Genomic DNA, 9,916 nt, shown 5'->3' on the forward strand with positions numbered 1-9,916 from the left:
TTATAAGATTTGTGCCTAATATAGTATTTCTGCTTTTTATAGGATTTGTGCCTAATATAGTATTTCTGCTTTTTATAGGATTTGTGCTTAATATAGTATTTCTGCTAAATTACAGTATTTCTGCTTTTTATACTATTTGTGCTAAAACATAGTATTTCTACTAAATGTAGTATTTATGCTTAATCATACTAGTTCTGCTTTTTATGGGATTTGTGCCTAATATAGTATTTCTGCTTTTTATAGGATTTTTGCTCAAACATAGTATTTCTACTAAATGTAGTGTTTATGCTTAATCATCCTATTTCTGCTTTTTATAGGATTTGTGCTTAATATAGTATTTCTGCTAAATTATAGTATTTCTGCTTTTTATAGTATTTGTGCTAAAACATAGTATTTCTACTAAATGTAGTATTTATGCTTAATAATAGTATTTCTATATATTTCTGCCAGGTCCCCAGGCAGCCAATCCTCTGTGAGGACTGAGACATTCAAATTTTCAAATCAGGGCCTGCACAGTTTCCCAGCCAATCAAATAAGTGTCCTGAGGCATTCAAATTTGCATATTGGGGCCTTCGTGGCTTCTAAGCCAGCCAATCATATCTGAGGGCTGAGGAATTCAAATCCACAAATCAGGGCCTGCACGGCTTCCCAGCCAGCCAATCACATATGTGGTCTCAGGCATTCAAATTTGCATATTGGGGAATTCGTGGCTTCTAAGTCAACAAGTCATCCATGTCATATATCTCTAAAAATTCATATTTTAATATTAAATTGTCAACACTTGAAGATTCCCCCATCTCTTCTGAACAAAACGGTGTAAGAATGACCGTTCTAGCCCCTACGGTTAGGAAATTACGGTCATTTGTTTGAGGGGAGTCGTCACTATGAGAAATAGACTGCAAAAATCCTGTGTCTCTCTGTGCTGCTGCGTGTGTAAACAGATGCACCTGTTTTGGTGGGGAAAAGTGCACAGCCTCTCTGATTGGTGGATTCAAATTCACCAGCTCCCAGGCTGACCTAGAAACTTACTTCTCTCTCCCTGTGTGTGTGTGTGTGTGTGTGTGTGTGTGTGTGTGTGTGTGTGTGTGTTTGTGTGTGTGTGTGACAGAGAGAGAGAGAGAGAGAAAGCCTTTTAATGGGATGATCCCATTGTAAGATTCAAATTCAATATATTTAGACTGGTTGACTGAATTGGATCTTGTGTGTGTGTCTCTCTGTGCATGTGTGTTTCCTCATGTGTACATATTTGTAATTGTGTGGCAGTCATAAATTTTTTTGCTGATTTTTGTCATTTAACAAGTATATTTGAGGGAACCTCAGCATGTTCAGCATTTTTTCAGCTGTCCATTTTGCTTTTCCAATTTTTCTGTTTAACTTATTACTATTGTGCTAAATCACACTATTTCTGCTATTTTATAAGATTTGTGCTTAATATACTATTTCTGCTTTTATAGGATTTGTGCTTAATATAGTATTTCTGCTTTTTATAAGATTTGTGCTTAATATAGTATTTCTGCTAAATGTAGTATTTATGCTTAATCATACTATTTCTGCTTTTCATAGGATTTGTGCTTAATATAGTATTTCTGCTAAATTTAGTATTTCTGATTAATTATAGTCTTTCTACTAAATCATAGTACAGTATTTCTGCTTTTTATGGGATTTGTGCTAAAACAAAGTATTTCTACTAAATGTAGTATTTGTGCTTAATCATACCATTTCTGCTTTTTATAGGATTTGTGCTTAATATAGTATTTCTGCTAAATTATAGTATTTCTGCCAAATTATAATATTTGTGCTAAAACATAGTCTTAATTTAAAATTACAATATTCATAGTTCATCACAGTGTCTCTGGTAAATCACAATATTTCTGCTCTGTTGTACTATTTTTCTAAATCATAGTGTTTCTGTAATGTTTAAGTATTTTTGGCTAAATATATTCTTTCTGTTATCTTATACTATTTCTCCTAAATTCTTGTATTTTTGAGAAGTTATCATGTTTCTGGTAAGTTACAATATTTCTGCTAAATTCTGCTATGCTATTGTATTTCTGCCAAGTATTATGTTTCCTCTAAGATATTGCAGTTCTGCTAAGTTATTCCATTTTAGCAAACTTCTTTTGCTTCTGCAAAGTTTTTACAATTTCTGCAACTTTTCAGCTTTTTCAGCTAGTTTTTGCATACAGCTTCAGCTTTAAGCATCCACACTGCATTTTCGCAGGAAATGCAAATTTTTCTAGTATTATTATTATTATTCTAGTTGCTTCCGTACACTTTTTGGCACTTAACTACTTCCACAATTTTCAGCCGATTTTCACCGTTCAAATTTTAAACTATTCTGCTATTTCTGCTAATTTACGCTATGATTTTTGCTATTTTTAACTATTATACTTTTTAAAATATTCCACTTTTTTCCTTTAATTTGTCCCATTGAAATGAATGGGAAACTTCAGCAATTCTGCTAAAATTTGCTTGTTTTTGAAACTTAACTACTTCCTCATATTTTCACCTAGAACAACCATTCAAACTTTAAAATGTTCACAAATTATTGGGCTATTCAGGTATGATTCAGCTTTTTCAAATCTTCTACTGTTTTACTTTTATGCCTCTTAAAGTTTTGAGTTGCAAAATTGTGATTTTTCACAAAATACATGTGTTGTTATGGTTGCTATGCTCTTGGCTTCCAGTGTGCCACTGAAGGTTTTGCAATTTTCACTTCATGTCCGAACAACTTCCTGCTACTTGCTCAATTTTCACTCAACTTCCACAAATTATACATCAAAACGTAGGTATTTTTGCTGGCTTTCAGAAAATGTCACCATCATTGTTGTGGGATTTATAGAATTTTTGCAAATCTCCTCAGACTAACACAAGGTCAGAAAACTCTCCATATAAAGTGAATGGAGAGCTTGTTCAAAATCACCGCTGGATTTCTGTAATGAGAGGCATATTCGAATCGTCATATCTCCTTAACGAAGCAAAGTTAAGACATGAGGCTTGTCCCCGAATATCTTCAGACACCCCTGACGCTCACAATTCAAGAATTTCTTTCTCACCTATTACCGTTCTGAAATGAGTTGGACTTGTTTGAGGGTAGGAAATTCGTCCTTCGCTCAGATTTCTTCAGATTTCAAACTGTGGAAATGAACCACTTTTTTCTCTCGTCATAACTTTTTGTTGGATTTCCACAGAGACCTGAAAATTTCCATGATTGTTCACCAAAGCCTGCTGTCTCTTACGGTGAAAGAATGATATCGATACTCCAAATAGATTTCAAGTTACAAAGCGTTGTTTGAGGGCAAGTCAAGGCAGTTTTTGCTTCGCTCTACTCAGTTATGGTGCATTAGAAGTCAAATATCTTTAATAATTCATATTTTAATGATAAATTGTAAACACTGGAAGATTCCCCCATCTCTTCTGAACAAAACGGTGTAAGAATGACCGCTCTAGCCCCTACGGTTTGGAAATTATGGTCATTTGTTTGAGGGTAGTCGTCACTATGAGAAATAGGCTGCAATAATCCTGTGCCTCTCTGTGCTGCGTGTGTAAAAAGAGGCACATGTTTTGGCGGGAAAAAGTACACAGGCTCTCTGATTGGTGGATTCAAATTCAGCAGCTCCCAGGCTGACCTAGAAACGTACTTCTCTCTCCCTGTGCATTTTTTTGCTGATTTTTTTCATTTAACAAGTATATTTGAGGGACCCTCAGCATGTTCAGCATTTTTTCAGCTGTCCATTTTGCTTTTCCAATTTTTCTGTTTAACTTATTACTATTGTGCTAAATAATACTATTTCTGCTATTTTATAAGATTTGTGCCTAATATAGTATTTCTGCTAAATTACAATATTTCTGCTTTTTATACTATTTGTGCTCAAACATAGTATTTCTGCTAAATGTAATGTTTATGCTTAATCATCCTATTTCTGCTTTTTATGGGATTTGTGCTTAATATAGTATTTCTGCTAAATTATAGTATTTCTGCTTTTTATAGTATTTGTGCTAAAACATAGTATTTCTACTAAATGTAGTATTTATGCTTAATCATACTATTTCTGCTTTTTATGGGATTTGTGCTTAATATAGTATTTCTGCTTTTTATAGGATTTTTGCTCAAACATAGTATTTCTACTAAATGTAGTGTTTATGCTTAATCATCCTATTTCTGCTTTTTATAGGATTTGTGCTTAATATAGTATTTCTGCTAAATTATAGTATTTCTGCTTTTTATAGTATTTGTGCTAAAACATAGTATTTCTACTAAATGTAGTATTTATGCTTAATCATAGTATTTCTATATATTTCTGCCAGGTCCCCAGGCAGCCAATCCTCTGTGAGGACTTAGACATTCAAATTTTCAAATCAGGGCCTGCACGGTTTCCCAGCCAATCATATATGTGTCCTGAGGCATTCAAATTTGCATATTGGGGCCTTCATGGCTTCTAAGCCAGCCAATCATATCTGAGGGCTGAGGAATTCAAATCCACAAATCAGGGCCTGCACAGCTTCCCAGCCAGCCAATCATGTATGTGGGCTCCAGGTATTCAAATTTGCATATTGGGGAATTCGTGGCTTCTAAGTCAACAAGTCATCCATGTCATATATCTCTAAAAATTCATATTTTAATGATAAATTGTCAACACTTGAAGATTCCCCCATCTCTTCTGAACAAAACGGTGTAAGAATGACCGCTCTAGCCCCTATGGTTAGGAAATTATGGTCATTTGTTTGAGGGGAGTCCTCACTATGAGAAATAGGCTGCAATAATCCTGTGCCTCTCTGTGCTGCGTGTGTAAAAAGAGGCACATGTTTTGGCGGGAAAAAGTACACAGGCTCTCTGATTGGTGGATTCAAATTCGGCAGCTCCCAGGCTGACCTAGAAACTCACTTCTCTCTCCCTGTGCATTTTTTTGCTGATTTTTTCATTTAACAAGTATATTTGAGGGACCCTCAGCATGTTCAGCATTTTTTCTGCTGTCCATTTTGCTTTTCCAATTTTTCTGTTTAACTTATTACTATTGTGCTAAATCATACTGTTTCTGCTATTTTATAAGATTTGTGCTTAATATAGTATTTCTGCTTTTAATAGGATTTGTGCTTAATATAGTATTTCTGCTTTTTATAGAATTTGTGCTTAATATAGTATTTCTGCTTTTTATAGAATTTGTGCTTAATATAGTATTTCTGCTTTTTATAGGATTTGTGCTTAATATAGTATTTCTGCTTTTTATATGATTTGTGCTTAATATAGTATTTCTGCTAAATTATAGTATTTCTGCTTTTTATAGGATTTGTGCTAAAACATAGTATTTCTACTAAATGTAGTATTTATGCTTAATCATAGTATTTCTATATATTTCTGCCTGGTCCCCAGGCAGCCAATCCTCTGTGAGGACTTAGACATTCAAATTTTCAAATCAGGTCCTGCACGGTTTCCCAGCCAATCATATATGTGTCCTGAGGCATTCAAATTTGCATATTGGGGACTTCATGGCTTCTAAGCCAGCCAATCATATCTGAGGGCTGAGGAATTCAAATCCACAAATCAGGGCCTGCACGGCTTCCCAGCCAGCCAATCACATATGTGGTCTCAGGCATTCAAATTTGCATATTGGGGAATTCGTGGCTTCTAAGTCAACAAGTCATCCATGTCATATATCTCTAAAAATTCATATTTTAATATTAAATTGTCAACACTTGAAGATTCCCCCACCTCTTCTGAACAAAACGGTGTAAGAATGACCGTTCTAGCCCCTACGGTTAGGAAATTACGGTCATTTGTTTGAGGGAGTCGTCACTATGAGAAATAGACTGCAAAAATCCTGTGTCTCTCTGTGCTGCTGCGTGTGTAAACAGATGCACCTGTTTTGGTGGGGAAAAGTGCACAGCCTCTCTGATTGGTGGATTCAAATTCAGCAGTTCCCAGGCTGACCTAGAAACTTAGTCCTCTCTCCCCGTGTGTGTGTGTGTGTGTGTGTGTGTGTGTGTGTGTGTGTCTGTGACAGAGAGAGAGAGAGAGAGAGAGGCTTTTAATGGGATGATCTCATTCTAAGATTTAAATTCAATATATTTAGACTGGTTGACTGAATTGGATCTTGTGTGTGGGTCTCTATGTGCATGTGTGTTTCCTCATGTGTACATATTTGTGATTGTGTGGCTGTAATAAATTTTTTTGCAGATTTTTGTCATTTAACAAGTATATTTGAGGGACCCTCAGCATGTTCAGCATTTTTTCAGCTGTCCATTTTGCTTTTCCAATTTTTCTGTTTAACTTATTACTATTGTGCTAAATCATAGCATTTCTGCTATTTTATAAGATTTGTGCTTAATATACTATTTCTGCTTTTCATAGTATTTGTGCTTAATATAGTATTTCTGCTAAATTTAGTATTTCTGATTAATTATAGTTTTTCTACTAAATCATAGTACAGTATTTCTGCTTTTTATGGGATTTGTGCTAAAACAAAGTATTTCTACTAAATGTAGTATTTGTGCTTAATCATGCCATTTCTGCTTTTTATAGGATTTGTGCTTAATATAGTATTTCTGCTAAATTATAGTATTTCTGCCAAATTATAATATTTGTGCTAAAACATAGTCTCAATTTAAAATTACAATATTCATAGTTCATCACAGTGTCTCTGGTAAATCACAATATTTCTGCTCTGTTGTACTATTTTTCTAAATCATAGTGTTTCTGTAATGTTTAAGTATTTTTGGCTAAATATATTCTTTCTGTTATCTTATACTATTTCTCCTAAATTCTTGTATTTTTGAGAAGTTATCATGTTTCTGGTAAGTTACAATATTTCTGCTAAATTCTGCTATGCTATTGTATTTCTGCCAAGTATTATGTTTCCTCTAAGATATTGCAGTTCTGCTAAGTTATTCCATTTTAGCAAACTTCTTTTGCTTCTGCAAAGTTTTTACAATTTCTGCAACTTTTCAGCTTTTTCAGCTACTTTTTGCATACAGCTTCAGCTTTAAGCATCCACACTGCATTTTCGCAGGAAATGCAAATTTTTCTAGTTATTATTCTAGTTGCTTCCGTACACTTTTTGGCACTTAACTACTTCCACAATTTTCAGCCGATTTTCACCGTTCAAATTTTAAACTATTCTGCTTCTTCTGCTAATGTGCGCTATGACTTTTGGTATTTTTAACTATTATACTTTTTAAAATATTAAGCTTTTTTCCTTTAATTTGTCCCATTGAAATGAATGGGAAACTTCAGCAATTCTGCTAAAATTTGCTTGTTTTTGAAACTTAACTACTTCCTCATATTTTCACCTAGAACAACCATTCAAATTTTAAAATGTTCACAAATTATTGGGCTATTCAGGTATGATTCAGCTTTTTCAAATCTTCTACTGTTTTACTTTTATGCCTCTTAAAGTTTTGAGTTGCAAAATTGTGATTTTTCACAAAATACATGTGTTGTTATGGTTGCTATGCTCTTGGCTTCCAGTGTGCCACTGAAGGTTTTGCAATTTTCACTTCATGTCCGAACAACTTCCTGCTACTTGCTCAATTTTCACTCAACTTCCACAAATTATACATCAAAACGTAGGTATTTTTGCTGGCTTTCAGAAAATGTCACCATCATTGTTGTGGGATTTATAGAATTTTTGCAAATCTCCTCAGACTAACACAAGGTCAGAAAACTCTCCATATAAAGTGAATGGAGAGCTTGTTCAAAATCACCGCTGCATTTCTGTAATGAGAGGCATATTCGAATCGTCATATCTCCTTAACGAAGCAAAGTTAAGACATGAGGCTTGTCCCCGAATATCTTCAGACACCCCTGACGCTCACAATTCAAGAATTTCTTTCTCACCTATTACCGTTCTGAAATGAGTTGGACTTGTTTGAGGGTAGGAAATTCGTCCTTCGCTCAGATTTCTTCAGATTTCAAACTGTGGAAATGAACCACTTTTTTCTCTCGTCATAACTTTTTGTTGGATTTCCACAGAGACCTGAAAATTTCCATGATTGTTCACCAAAGCCTGCTGTCTCTTACGGTGAAAGAATGATATCGATACTCCAAATAGATTTCGAGTTAGAAAGCGTTGTTTGAGGGCAAGTCAAGGCAGTTTTTGCTTCGCTCTACTCAGTTATGGTGCATTACAAGTCAAATATCTTTAATAATTCATATTTTAATGATAAATTGTAAACACTGGAAGATTCCCCCATCTCTTCTGAACAAAACGGTGTAAGAATGACCGCTCTAGCCCCTACGGTTTGGAAATTATGGTCATTTGTTTGAGGGGAGTCCTCACTATGAGAAATAGGCTGCAATAATCCTGTGCCTCTCTGTGCTGCGTGTGTAAAAAGAGGCACATGTTTTGGCGGGAAAAAGTACACAGCCTCTCTGATTGGTGGATTCAAATTCAGCAGCTCCCAGGCTGACCTAGAAACTTACTTCTCTCTCCCTGTGCATTTTTTTGCTGATTTTTTTCATTTAACAAGTATATTTGAGGGACCCTCAGCATGTTCAGCATTTTTTCAGCTGTCCATTTTGCTTTTCCAATTTTTCTGTTTAACTTATTACTATTGTGCTAAATAATACTATTTCTGCTATTTTATAAGATTTGTGCCTAATATAGTATTTCTGCTAAATTACAATATTTCTGCTTTTTATACTATTTGTGCTAAAACATAGTATTTCTACTAAATGTAGTATTTATGCTTAATCATACTATTTCTGCTTTTTATGGGATTTGTGCCTAATATAGTATTTCTGCTTTTTATAGGATTTTTGCTCAAACATAGTATTTCTACTAAATGTAGTGTTTATGCTTAATCATCCTATTTCTGCTTTTTATAGGATTTGTGCTTAATATAGTATTTCTGCTAAATTATAGAATTTCTGCTTTTTATAGTATTTGTGCTAAAACATAGTATTTCTACTAAATGTAGTATTTATGCTTAATAATAGTATTTCTATATATTTCTGCCAGGTCCCCAGGCAGCCAATCCTCTGTGAGGACTGAGAAATTCAAATTTTCAAATCAGGGCCTGCACGGCTTCCCAGCCAATCATATATGTGTCCTGAGGCATTCAAATTTGCATATTGGGGCCTTCATGGCTTCTAAGCCAGCCAATCATATCTGAGGGCTGAGGAATTCAAATCCACAAATCAGGGCCTGCACAGCTTCCCAGCCAGCCAATCATATATGTGGTCTCAGGCATTCATATTTGCATATTGGGGAATTCGTGGCTTCTAAGTCAACAAGTCATCCATGTCATATATCTCTAAAAATTCACATTTTAATGATAAATTGTTAACACTGGAAGATTCCCCCATCTCTTCTGAACAAAACAGTGTAAGAATGACCGCTCTAGCCCCTACGGTTAGGAAATTATGGTCATTTGTTTGAGGGGAGTCCTCACTATGAGAAATAGGCTGCAATAATCCTGTGCCTCTCTGTGCTGCTGCGTGTGTAAAAAGATGCACCTGTTTTGGCGGGAAAACGTAAACAGCCACTCTGATTGGTGGATTTAAATTCGGCAGCTCTCTCCCTCTGTGTGTGTGTGTGTGTGTGTGTGTGTGTGTGTGTGTGTGTGTGTGTGTGTGTTTAGTGGGAGAGAGAGGACCCTGCCCTTATTTGGCAGCATGTCATTGTAGGATTTAAATTGAATATAGTTAGACTGGTTGACTGGATTAGAGCCTGTGTTTGTGTGTCCCTCTGTGCATTTGTGTTTCAATATGCCTCCATATTTGTAATTTTGTAAGTTATTACTATTCTGCTAAATCATAGTATTTCTGGTACTTTTCGGTACTTGTGCTAAATACAGTATTTCTGCTAAATCATACTATTTCTGCTTTTCATAAGATTTGTGCCTAATATAGTATTTCTGCTAAATTATAGTATTTATTCTTTTTATAGGATTTGTGCCTAACATAGTATTTCTGCTA

The sequence above is a fragment of the Aulonocara stuartgranti genome, assembly GCF_965226115.1.
Source record: "Aulonocara stuartgranti genome assembly, chromosome: 4".
In the NCBI taxonomy this organism is placed as follows: domain Eukaryota; kingdom Metazoa; phylum Chordata; class Actinopteri; order Cichliformes; family Cichlidae; genus Aulonocara; species Aulonocara stuartgranti.